A 13,127-nucleotide genomic window follows, 5' to 3' on the forward strand; every position below is an offset into this window, starting at 1 on the left:
AAGGAAAAATGGAAAGTCAGAAAAGCTATTCAGAGCTTCATGTAGCCCGAGATAGGGAGATGATATCGGCTTTCAGCCAGTCAAGGGTCTGGCAATTCACACACAGTGTAACTTTCTAAGGGCATTTTTTCGGTTTACTTGTTCAAAGCATGAACAGCCAGCGGCCCCCCTGGCTTGTTTAGAAAAAGCATTCCTTTATTCTGTGCAAGTTTCCTTTTTTGTTGCTGAGTTTTGAACAACTAACAGCCTCGTAGCTTGTCAAAAGAAACCTGTTCCACTGTTCTGTACAGCTTACCTTGCTCTCCCTGTTTTTTTATATTTGGAAAACATTTCTCTGCCTAAGCTTTTCTTTTGGTTGCATTTTCAGATTGTCTGTCTGACGTTTTCCAGTAATTAAGAGCCATCACTCCCTTCTTTTGACGGGCTGCAGCGGTAGAAGCTCGTTTGTTTTTGGGCACAGGCCCTGGGCAGGCAGCCTGGTGTTCCTGCTCGTAGGGCTCACTGCAGCCTCTGAGCCTTTTCAGCTTCTAAAGGGAATTTGTTTTTTCTTTTCCTGCCCCGGAACGAGCTCCTAACATTTATTTTTTCCGAGCTCGGTGCAGTGGTGGCTGGTGAAGGCGCGACCAGCTGTTTGTCTTCTTGCGGATGTTTCTTGAGATTGGGTAAAGAATCATTCCACGAAAGGAAAAGAAAAGAAACTTCTTTGCCTGTCAGCGTGGAACGAGGAAGGAACGTGTACCGGCTCCTCTGCAGCCTGCGCTTGCTGAGACAGCTCCCTGCTCCCTGCTCCGACCTCCTCTCTCGTTTCCGGAGGCGAGGAGGGACAGGTCTGGGACAGAGGCTCCGCTCCGAGGATGCGATAGGCTCTGGCAGACAGTGAGGCTCAGCGCGGCCTGTCAGGACAAGTTGTCAGGGCGATGGCGTCTCCTGTCCGCCGGCCCTGTGGGATTGGCTCGCTGGGAGAGCACTTGATTTTGTCTTGTGTACCTCCTGCTTCGGGAGGGGGGTCGTGCAGCCGGATTCGAACCCTTCGCTGGCATTCCAATTCCATAAGAATGTGTGGATTGTGAAGATATCACACGGTCCTTTGAAAAGATGCAGATAGCCTGCTCTGAGAGAATGGATGATTAATGCATTTTTTCCCCCATGAGCCTCATTGCTGCCAACAACGACTTTTTTAAAAGTTGTATTTAATACTGGTTGTATTCCTTAAGATTTCTAATTTACAGATTTCATCACCCCTCATTTCTTTATGTACTGCGTGCATCAGATAGTGTGTACACTTTTTAACTCGTGTACCAGAATATTTGATAAACCTGCCACTTCTGATGTACAAAATGTTGGTTGTACATGTGCATTTCTACAGTAAAAATGAAGATGTAAATGCCAGCAAAAGTGAAGTTTGCTTATTTTTGTCCAATTCTGCCATGATTTGCCTTTGGCACTTTTCTATTTTTTAATTTAATTGATTCTAAATGATTCTTTAAGAATCTCAAATGTAGAACAGCGTACATTGCTAAAAGAGGGGGAGTGATTGGTAAGGTATTAGTATATACCTAAAACATTTAGACTTTTTTTCCCCCAAGAATGAACTGCCAGAGTGCTTGGAAAAGTGTTTCTTTGTGCCGTCGTGTTTAAGTTGTGGCTCTGTTTCTCTAATGGTTTATGCTGATGAGGTGCCCCGAGCGCACGAGCTGCAGAACATGAAGAGGCGTCGCTCGGACGCATTTTGAAAACGTGTGGAGAAGGGCGAAGTGCTTTCGTCACCGATCTGTTGCTAGGAGGTGCGTCATTGTTGTGCAGTGCAGGCTGAAGTCTTTAGATCGAGCTGTCTGAAGAAATCGGGGTGCCCCTGGGTGAGAGGCGCATTGGCGCACTGAGGTCATGTTTGTCATGGGTTCAGTGACAGGTGTGAAAATCCATAGAGGTCAGTTTCAGAGCAAACAGGGCCGTTAGCACCTCATTGTGCATTCTGGATCTCAGCCCTTCAGAGGGGAGGTTTGCTAATCCTGAGCTCTTATCTGGTCCGACACCTGCACTGGGGACACGCCAGCCGGCAACTTCATTCCCAAACTAGACCGCAAGGAGGCGCTGTCCGCGGAGCTGGAGTGGGTGTGTGCTTTTGCGAGTGCGAGTGAAGGGCTGATTTTGCCAGAATCAGGAGGGCGCAGTGACCCGGAGGTCCAATCTGGAAGAAGGATTCACAACGTGAAAAATTAGGACTTGCTTTATCTCCCTTCCATCTTGGAAGACTGGAGATTGAGGTCTTTAAGCTAATATAAAAATCCTTTAGAAGTCAGGCAGGAGGAGGAAGAACAGCTTCAGCCCAGCTGACCACACTGTCACAGCTCGGTCCCATTCTGGTGCATGAGCAGCAGCAACGCCCCGGCGGCAGAGAACAATTGGCTCAGGGTGCGAGCCTGGAGGGAGATGCTGCACTGCAGATGTGATGAATCGCTGCGTAGACCCTCATCACGGGGCATGAGCAAACGCACAGCGCTGATGCCCGTGGCCACGGAACGCGACTTCAGCGAAGGAAAAGGTGCAGAAATTGATGGAGGCGTTTTGGGATGGCATGGCGCGTGGTTTCTTAAAGAGGCAAAATGGGAGTTTAGTGGGAAAGGTGTCGGAGATCTTGGGGAAGGAGAGAATCAGCACACAATAAATAAGAAGTGAAGATTATTCTGTTGTGTGCTTGAAGAAAGGAAAGAAAATCCCCAAGTAACTAAAGCAGACAATGAATACCATCCCAGTCTTTGTAACTGCAGGAAGGAACTCACTGCTTTGCTTAGGTGACATTCTTATAGGCTTATGGGCCTGTGCGGAACTTAATTTTCATAGAGAGAACTTTCCATAGATGTATAATCCCTCAGTGAGCACACAGCACACCTGCATTCCAGCTCCTGTTATGTAAACAAACCAAATTCAATAGTACACACTTGCAGTGATTCGTTTTGCCCTCCACCCCTAGCATTAAATGACCACTTCAATTTCACTTGCTCCCGGTCCTCGGGGTGTTCGTCTGTGGGCTGGCACCCCAGCAAATGCCCTGTTATCCTTTGCTCTCAGTGCTGTCACGGGCCGCGAAGATTGAACACTCTGCTGCCCGTCTGGCTGCTTATCTTTGCACGGTGCATTTCTGCCCACCTAGTGTGAGCCGGCTTTGCAAAACAGAACTCGGCCTTCTGTAGAAATTAGAAGGCCACGCCGTCTCAAGAGTTGGGGCTGAATTGCCTTTGTTTTACCGGTTAATTACTTGGCAACAGCCACCGCTCGGGACGGGTTAGGGCCCGTCAGAAGAACTTACTCAAGAGGTGAAATTTGTGCTCAGATCACTCCACATTACAGTTCAGCAGTCTAGTTTATAACCTGACCCCACTGCCCTCTGCCCACCATCTTCAAAGAGCAGTTGCAAAGTCGGTAGCAATTTCCATGAGGACAGAGCGTTCGTCGGCGGGGTGTCTGCTTGTTCTGGCCAGCCTGTAGGAGAGAATGTTCAGTGTGTCAGGAGCTGAAAGAGCTGCTGATAGCGGGGAGCTGGGACACAATGGGACGTCCTTGAGCTGAATGCGAGATGCAGTGTATCTGTTAAAGGGCGTCAGTCAAGCTTCTCTTTCCAAAGGCAGCCACAGAGCACTTCCTTTGTGTGGGAATACAGCTGCTCGGGGAACGGACAATGCAAATCTGTTGACAACAAGCAACGGGCGCAAGCAGCCCGCGGAGCCAGGCCAGCGGAGTTTGTGTATTCAAAACTGTGGTGTGTTCAGGCAAAGTTACATCTGCGCGATCAGATCGCAACGCAAATCTGTTGACCCAAAGTGGCAATTACAGAGGACTACGTTTTGTTTAAATGTGCATAGGATTGAGCTCCGAACACAAAACAAGGAGAATCCCGTTCACGAGCTCTGAAGAGCGTTGCTGCCTCTGATTTTGTGATCTAGCAGCAGTTATTAGCTTGGCCCTCGCAGCCAGGTTGCCAGGTTATTCGATTTCTATCACATGCGTTGTGTGATGTAATAAAAGTCCATCAGGTTGTGTTGGCGGTCAAAGATGGAAGGCAGCGAAGGCACGAATGATAATCTCTTCGCACTGGTCTCGGACCACGAGTGTCGTCTCTCCAGGGCTGCAGGAATAGAAGCAGGTCAACAGAAGGGTTCAGACTGTGACACTCCCATGTTTGTGATCCTTAGATATTTAGAGCAAACCTTAGGCTGAGGTCGTGGCTCTGAGAAAGAGAGATGCCTTTGCTTCTGTGCTGTGTGCTGCTGTCGATGGCTTGGTGTTTCAGCTCAAGGAAGGGAGATTATTGAGAATATATTACCCTCCTGATAGCACAACTGTGTGCAGTGGCGTCAAGCGAACCTGCAGTATCAGCGGTCTTCATTTCAAGCACGACATCTCGAGAGGCAGGCGAAGGATCACTGGTCCATTGTAAAGGCTCTGAGCGCTTTACAGTTTATGTGCTTTGAACTGATGTCATATCCTTATATTGGCGATCCGGGATCTCTAGACGGTGAAATGAAATAAATTGTATTCTGCTCCAAATGTCCCAGATTTCCCTGTGGCTTTCCAGAGCTCTGTTATGTAAATTCACCGCCTGTCTTGTGATGATAGGGATGCCTGGTAATACTCGGAAATAAGAACGGTTCTCCTATAATTACGCGTTTGCCTGGTAAGGTTGTGCCGGGTGTCTGTGAAGCCACCCTTATATTTAGGAATCCTAAACATGTTTAACTGTCTATATTTTTGTCTGTCCTTATAACATGATTAAAGATGACAAATGTGCTGCCTGGGAGTGGTGTTTAGGCTAGTTTTAATGTGCTGCGTAAACAGAGTATGGGCTAGAAATGAGACTGTTACTGGATCAGATTGTTGTGCCTTAGAGTTTATGCAGCACAGAACAAGAGTTTCAGCATAAAAAGGCTCTTTTCCCTTTGTGGAGGGTATCATCTGCAGTTTGCCCATCTGAGGATGTGTTTTGCATTTTGATGCAGCTCTGTATGTAGTTTTGCCACTCCAGCTGAAGCCAGGTTCTCTCTTGACTGAAAAATATACTGTGTAGGTGCTTCACATGGTGTCACTCTCCTGAAGAAGGCTGGCAGTTCGCGTTTAAACTGCTGGTCTGAAGGCCGTGCAGGTTGTGTAGCTTTCACGGTCGTGTGTCTGCAGAGGCAGGGAGAGCACATCCTCACAGCAGCCTGTGTTGGTGTTCCTGCTTGCTGTCTGAGGTGAGGAGCAGTCTGCAGTTCAGTTATAAGTAGCTTGTGTTTGTGATCTATTGTCATCCAAAAAAATGAAAGAAATTACTCATGCTCCTCTCCCCCCACACATGTGCAGATAAGTCTGCTGTAAGATAAAGTTGTTTTAATAAGCAGCATTTGCACATGTTCTGAATGCAAGCCTGTTTGTGGACTAATCAGAGAGCGATCCCTGATTATCGGACTGTACTGGCACTGCAGCACTAGTGATGCCATTGAAATGTGGCTGGTAGTACCATTCGTGGGGCATGAAGCCAGTTTTAAAGCTCTTTTCACCCTTTATTTCCATCATCCTGATGTATAGTCTACCCCTGCATTGACTCCCCACTAGAAATAGTCTGTGTGGCTGTTCTTATTGTGCTGGAGCTGGAGATGAACACACAGCTAGGCCTCAGTGGGGCTGTGTTGATCGAGGAGCTGTCTTTAGGCTGGAGAGCTGGGCTCTGGGATTTGTCATATAAATCCACACCTTCAGATCTCCCTAAGCAAGGTGGGACTTTTGTGCTGTTTTTTGCTTGATTTACTTGCAACCCTAAACACTCCTGAAACTAAGGTGTCCTTGTGGTCACAGCTTTGATGCTGTGCTTTAGTGACAGACTCATTTACTCTACACAAACACATGAAACAGCTACAAAGGAGTCTAACTTTTTGAAAAACGGATACTCTCTCATTATGCAGACTTGGCTATCTGGAAATCGTGCTGTGGAAGTCTTTCGTGACGTGATTATCAATTGCTCTCTGGCATTTTGATTGCTGGCGCGTGTAACGCAAACACTGTCAAACTGGAAATGAAAACTGCAAAATGGGCTCAAAGATGTCTTGTGTGTAGAAACCCCTGGACATTCGTTCTGTGTTGGAGATAAGATGATAAAGCTTTGCGCTACTTCAAGAGGCAGATAAATAATCCTAATTGACACTGACTTTGTACAAAAACATTTTCTAGTAACCTGGCTGGATTAAGTAATTCACATGCCGAAACTTGTTTGGAGGGAAGTTTCCTGAACTGCAGGTAGAAGAATGAGTTTTGCACAGGTCAGGACACCTCCCAGCTTTCTGGGGGTGGATGGAGCTTAAGCAGCATCTCTCTTTGTGTTTTACGTCCAGCAGCGGGAAACATTTTCGATGCTTTTTTCTTCTGCCCAGGAAAGTGGGATTCTGCCGGAGAGGAACACGTCGTTGCATTGAGGATGTGTTGATGGAGCAGAGCTCCCCCTCTCTGTCCGCTCCCTGCCAGGACTGGTCCTCGTCCGAGGGTCCTGTGATCCCTTCGGAATGTGTGGAATCCGTGCGATTTGATAGCAGCCCTGGCTGCGAGTTGCAGGCTGAGATAGGGAGCAGTGGTCAGACAATGGTCTGGCCACGCAAACTCCGAGCTCACTTGGAAAAACAACCAGATAAGTTTAATCTGCTTCTGCCATGCAGCAGATTTCTGAACCTGCCTCCTGGTCACCTCAGCCAGCTCAAGCTGCTTATCGTTCAGCAGGAGCCTAAAGAAGCTTTGAGGACAAACTGCTTCCCTGCGTTTTAAGCACTTTAATATCTTATCTCTGACATCCTGCTTTTTTAAGATTGCGTACTAATTGTGTATGTGAAATTGTTCACGCTGTGGTACCAGTTCGTGCTTGCAAGCGGGCTTTAAGGCTCAAAGCACTTTACACAGCTATGTAAATGAATCTAATTCCTGGGCGCTATGTATTGAGATTCTGTTCCAAAGGGGTGTCACAAGTTATCAGAGAGGTTTCTAGCAATTCCTTTAAACGTCACTGTTGATTACATCAGAAATATCACACTGTTCTCTTTTTTAGCACTGCTTTACACAAAGGGTTGCAGGAGTGTGGAACACCCTGCCCAGCCTTGTGGTTGAAGCTGATTCTCTGGGTGAGATCCTCTGATCAGTGAACTCCTGCCAGCTGTCGGAAGGGCTAGACGGGCTGAGCAGCCCCCTTTTCCTTTGTTGGCAATCTCCTTTCTAGTATTCTTAATATCTTTTTTAAAGATGGATGCAACTTTGCTCAAAGCAGAGAGGACCGAAGGGGAAGTGTGTGGAATTCACGGAGTGGGCAAAGATCCATCCTTGTTTTTCCAAGGAGTGCTGACAGATGCCGAATTTAAGGGCCGCTAGGCGACAGCTCAGGGATAACTGTCGCTCGCCGGCGCTGTAACAGCCTGGACTATTACAGATACTGAACCGATTATTTGACCTTCCCAGCGGGACCTAGCTGGAGGTGTCCTCGTGGAGAGCCTGGGATAGGTGTGTAGCGAAAATGCACACTTATAATAGTAAAAGAATATTAAACTTAACAGGACGGTACTTCTTACTGCCAGGAATTCGCCCCCAAAGATATTCGTTGGCAGAATGTTGTAAGTGAAGCAGGGGCTTCCTCAGCGGTGTTTGTCTGTGATCATGGTGGGGAGGCAGCTCATGCTCCATGTGTTCTATCAGTAAATAGACCTCGGGCTCTGCTGGGGAATAAATCCCCTTTCCGGCAAGCAACCTGAGCTGATCGTACTGGGGAAGTTATTAGCCAGCCTACGGTGGATCAGCTTTTGAAGGGAGCTGTGGTAGTCCCACCTGGATGCGAGGCTTCGCTAAGCAGGCGCGCGGAGCTGCCGAGGAGGGGCTGTGTGCCGTGGAGGTAGAGGCCCACCTGCTGGTTTGTGCTTTGAAACCAGAGACGCGGGCGAAATCCCTTCAGGGCCAGGGGGAGCTGAGGGGCCGGACACCAGAGTGCGGGAGTCTCGGGGGGGAAAGACAGCAGAGAGTCTTCGTCTTTTCCCCACAGTCTGAGTGTTCATGTTTTGGTGACCTGAAGGTTTTAATACACTGCAGTAGAAATTATGACATTTTTTAAAAGAGTTTCTGTTTTTCCAGTGGCACTTGCGTACACTCACTTGCCAATAATGCTACACAAACATAGTAATAAAATCAAAATTTGCTTAGGGTTTGTGTATCCAAGTAGGCCCAGGGGATCAGTTTCGGGTCTCAAGCACAGATTTTGCAGTGCTGAGCAGCAAGCCAGTATGATCAATGAGTGGCATTTCGGGAAATGTCTCTTCTCTCGCCCTCTCTGGTGAGCCCTAGCCGTGCACTTGACCATGTTGTACGCTCAACGAGGCTCAAGACAAGAGCTGGACCAGTATCCCGGAAAGCACGCCTGGACGCAAAGCCAGTGCATTCCCCCGTTTTCCGCCCTGCTCCCCGGGATGGGTTAAAAACGATCCGAATGGCCTCTGGAAGAGGGCGGTCGCGCTCTTCCTTGTGGGACGCTGCGCTCGTGTTCCCCGGATTAAAGCTACGATTGTTTCCTGCAAACCGGGGAAGAGGATACGTGTTTTTCCGTTCCAGCTGGCGTGAGCAGGCGGGTGTAGCGGTCCAGGCCCGTGTCTGCGTCCGTCCGCCACGATCGCCTCGGCGTGTTCCAGCATGTAGCCCCGCTGACATAACCTGCATTCCTGCTCGACGGGCTGGAGGCTGGGGGGCGACGGGCCGGCCTCCTGCCTGCCTGCAGTTTGCTCAGCAGTGATTTCTGCCGTCGAGCTGTGGGAATGTAGTGCAGGCTGAAGGCTGGGGATCTATAATTAGATCTGGCCTGCGAGCGGCTTTGTCATTTGCAGCAGAGTCACGTGCGGCGCGAAGACGTGTTCTGGCTCCAGAGCGGCAGGTTGGGTGGTGACGGACACGATCCGGGTCTCTGGAAGGTGGCTGGATCGTGCCCTTGGATGCGGGCCGCTGGGTGCTTGGGGCAGGGGCCTGTTAGGTGTGCCACATTTGTCTTGTTCCCTCGGTTGACCTTTGGCTTTGCAGTGCTGCCGACCCAGAAAAAATACCCTTGTCCCTGTTCTGAAAAGGCCGCGCTCTCCTGCTGGTCAGGAGGAGCTCAGTGGGACCCCAGAGGAGCAGTGAGATTAGGGGCGCCCGGTGATACTCGATCCTCCGTGCCAGAGAGGAGGACATGGAGGCTGTGTGTCACGCTGCTGGCGAGAGGTACGAGCGATGCTGGAAGCAGTGTTTGGCAGAGAGGGGCCCTGCGTGCGTCATCGCTAACGCCCTGACGAGGATAGGCAGGGCCAAGAACAAGTCGAGTCTGTATTTGTGCAGCTACCAGCATGGGCCCTGTCACACACCGCTGGCGCGGGTGAGATAGCGGTCTGGGGAGCTCTGCAGGGGACCCTCATCAGTGGGCCCTGCGAAACCGCCGTGAGGCCGAGCAGGAGGGGAGCTGGGGTCGAACAGGAGGTTTTCTTTTGCTCTTCTTTCCTTCTGGTCTGGGAATGTGGTGCTGTGGTGCAGATTGTTTTGGAAGAGTTGAGAGGAGGCCAGTTTGCTTCTGGGGGGGGTTACTGTTTCTTCCCACTCCGGTGCTGTAATGAGCTTGTTTTATTGCCCAGACGGGAGTTGGAGCTCGGCGTGTGCAGCCAGCTGTGCTGTTGGTGCTGTCCGGATGTGAGGGGAGGCCCTGCTGTACCAGTTTATAGCCAGACTAACGGGCCATAGGGGGGCGGCAGGCTCAGAGTCTGGCCTGAAGAGGCTTTGAACTGCTGTCAGAATTGATAGACTGAGCACTTGTGAGCACTGATGCACATTATATCACTTCACACCATGACCTAAGACATACCAGGGTCCGTTCAAGGAATAGCAATCCTTTAGGATACTGCACTGTAGCTTAATCTGCAGTTTATCAGCACAGCTGTAATGCCCAGCTTGCAGGAGCTGCTGCATGTTCTGTTTTAGCGGTCCTCACACCAGAAAATGGAGCTGCCTGGACTTACAGAATCAGAGCAGCAGAGAGACCGCTTCATTCGACGGCTGTTAAATATTTGATGTGTTTCCTGCAGAAATGTAACCGTCATCTATCATAAAAGCCCCGAGAGGGCTGTGTGGAATTATTACTGATTTAGCAGGCAGGATTCTGCTCGACTTCTGCAAGGCAGAATTTCCACGCGAGACAAAAAAAGCTTTTTCCTGTGCGACGCAGGCTGTGCGGCTCAGTACAGGTGTTTCTCCAGTGGTTGGGCATCACGTGCTGAGGGATGGCGAAGAGACGCAGGTCCTTCTGTGCTGCGTGGAGGATAGTGACAGCAGGCGTTCAGACTGCATCTTGCCTTTGTATAATTCAGTACAAACGTGTACAGAAAAGACAGGGATGCTTCTCTGCTTCCCAACAGCACACTTCACAACCCATTAGTTTTCATTACTGCTGTTTTTTTTTACTGCAGTGTGTCACTGAAGAGACCTGCATTCAGATGAGGAAAGGCTTATTTATATACTACTTACATAAGGCTTATATTATTTATATATACTACTTACATAAGGCTTATATTATTATGGGAAAGGCTTATATTATTAAATATGGATGCCTGGTATTAATCAATGCGTCACTCCAAACAAGCCAATGTTAGTTTGTGGGATACCTGATCGTGGTGCTAGTCGCTCAGGGAGTCAAGGTTACTGGCTCAGAGAGTCCTGTTACAGAAGAGCACGCACAGGGCAGTGCAGAAAGAGAAGCCGAGTCTGCTAGCCAGCATTCAGCTTTCTCCCCACGCTTATCTGTGTCTACCCCCAGAGTCTCACCTGCATACAGACGTGTGCAGAACAGTTCATGCACACGGGAGGAGATTATGGCAAAGATCTGCGGTCAGGGAGATTGATGGGAGAGCACTTTTTTATTCCTGCCTTGGCAAAAAGTTGTTTTAAGTCTGTTCATCTGGATGTAGTTCTGCATCCTGGTTGATTTTTTTTTCCCTGTTCTCAAAGAACCTACGTGCCATCTTTATCATCCATCAGAAGCTGCTTTAACTCGGGTTAGAGTGGTGGAAAATTAGGATCCTGACCCGAAACAAGGTCCGGAGCCCTTTCCAAATAAAGTTTGATGCAGAAAGGTTCCAGACGATCCCTTCATGGGAATGGGAGTTAATGTTCAGTCCCTACAAGAATGGGATCTTTTTGAGCAGAGTCTCAGAAACTGTGTGCTTAAAAGTCTTGCATGGCCATGTGCTGAAACACAGCCCTGGGGATCAGGGTCTGTGTAGGGTTTCGCATCAGAAACAATGGCGCATCAATATTATTCTTATAGCATCCTTCGCACTGTGAAATATCACTCTAGTTCTCGAGCAGTTTCTGATTCCTTGTAGGTGCTCTGCCATGCAGATGTGGCATGCTCAGATCCTTAATAGCCTAGCTGGATCTTTTTTAGATGCTTAATCTGGCAAATGCAGTGAGTCCAAGTGCCCCCAATTATGATTTGGTCCTGTAAGTGAACTCGTAGTGGCCAATGTAACTCCAAGCTCCAGGATGTCAATGGGAGACAGGAATCAATCAGAGATCTCACCCTCTGTGGTCTTAGAATGGGTGTGGTGGTGACGCCGGTCTTTAATTATTTTGTTACTGCTTCCCAGTGGCATCTGAAACCCAAACGTAAGACCTCCAGTAATAACAGACATTTCTTCAGGGATCAGATTCCCAAAAGAGATGACAACACCAGCAGTGAGCACGCTCATTGTGTGCTGTCATTGCAGGTTGGAATTGCAGTAGAATTGAGAAATATCTTTTACTTTTGTCTTCTTGTTTTTCGATGGTATAGGCTGTCATTGTAAAGTAATCAATCAAAAGGGCGATGGACTATTGAGGGGATGGGGTGGGGGAGTGCTTAACGAGGCTGAAGGGAAATTAACTCCATCGGCAGCTTCTGGGTTTGTTTTTGTGTGGGAAAACATTTGCCTGCATAGAGAATCAAAGTTTAAAAAATCACAGTTAATGAGCCTGAAGGTTGAAAAGTATCACTGGTTCTGGAACACCCCGGTGCCTGTGGGAGTAGATTTGAGAACTCCTTTTGATAACATGCTTCTTGTTTTGTGACTGGAAACCCTGGAGGCTTTCTCTTAACATGTGAAGAAACCCAAATGTCGAGCTTTAGTAATGGTGGAGTTTGTATCCAGAGTGTCGCAAGCCGGTCCTGTCGCAAGCGGCGGGTAACCTGTGTGTGCTTCTGAATGTTTTTCAGCATCGATAACATCATCTTGTGAAATGCTAGCTCAAGAGGAAACCGCTAGATGACAAGTTAGATTTAACGAGCTTCTAAATTTCTCCGCTTACCTAGAAAACATCAGTAAACTCACTTTTTTTTTTTGCTGTTTCACAGATGAAGTCCTTCCTGCTTTGGCGCAGTCAGTTTTTCTCATTTCTTCACAGTCTGTTCTTGAATTTTGTTCATAGATTTGCTGCTGAGCGGTGAAAACACTGGCAGTCAGTTTTTTTGTTCAATATTTGGTCCTCAAACCCCCCACACCTTATTAAATACACCCCCCCCCGGTTGTCAGAAGCGGACAGATATTCCCATAGTCCCACACAGTACAGAACAGCGGAGCCCCGTCTGAACCGGCCCTGCAGATCCAGGGCTCTGCGCAGGGATGCGGTAATCCCACCGGAGAGGTGTGGAGCTGCCATGACGGATCAGGAATGTGACTCGGTCAGGAGAGGGTATTCCGTTGTCACTCAGCGGGCAGAGGTCCAGACCGCTTGAATGAATCTTGGGCCTGCCGGCTGTTCCTTCCATGCGATCCTCTTTCCAACCGGTTGTCAGCGGGGGAGCTGGAGCGCATCACGGGGTACACCCTGGACAGACACTGCACGCACAGCCGAGGCCAGTCTACCCAGAAGGCAAGGAATCCACCAGCATGTGTTTGGACTGTGGGAGGAAACCCACGTGAACACAGGCAGGACATGCAGACTCCACACAGACAGCGCCCCAGGAGCCGAAGTCGGGGCCCCAGTGCCCACCACTGCGCCACCATGCCGCCTGCAGTCGGGTTCTTGTCTCCCAGATATGTGAAGAGTGAAGTCACTCATCTGCTTCCCGAACACAGTGTGTC

General features: G+C 48.9%; 1 protein-coding gene across 2 annotated transcripts in view; it reads left to right on the forward strand.

Moving 5' to 3' along the window:
- The window catches only part of eeig1b (estrogen-induced osteoclastogenesis regulator 1b), a 62,985-nt gene that overhangs the window by 15,066 nt on the left and 34,792 nt on the right, over positions 1–13,127 (forward strand). The window contains exon 1 of one of the 2 annotated variants that reach the window (XM_088615014.1): positions 3,764–4,141. The exons of the other annotated variant lie outside the window; for it this stretch is intronic. The gene's annotated coding sequence lies outside the window, so the exon portion shown is untranslated. Of the gene's footprint in view, positions 1–3,763; positions 4,142–13,127 lie in introns of those variants that run through there. 2 annotated transcript variants of the gene reach the window in all.

The sequence above is a fragment of the Lepisosteus platostomus genome, chromosome 21, assembly GCF_059453375.1.
Source record: "Lepisosteus platostomus isolate fLepPlt1 chromosome 21, fLepPlt1.hap1, whole genome shotgun sequence".
NCBI lineage: Eukaryota > Metazoa > Chordata > Actinopteri > Semionotiformes > Lepisosteidae > Lepisosteus > Lepisosteus platostomus.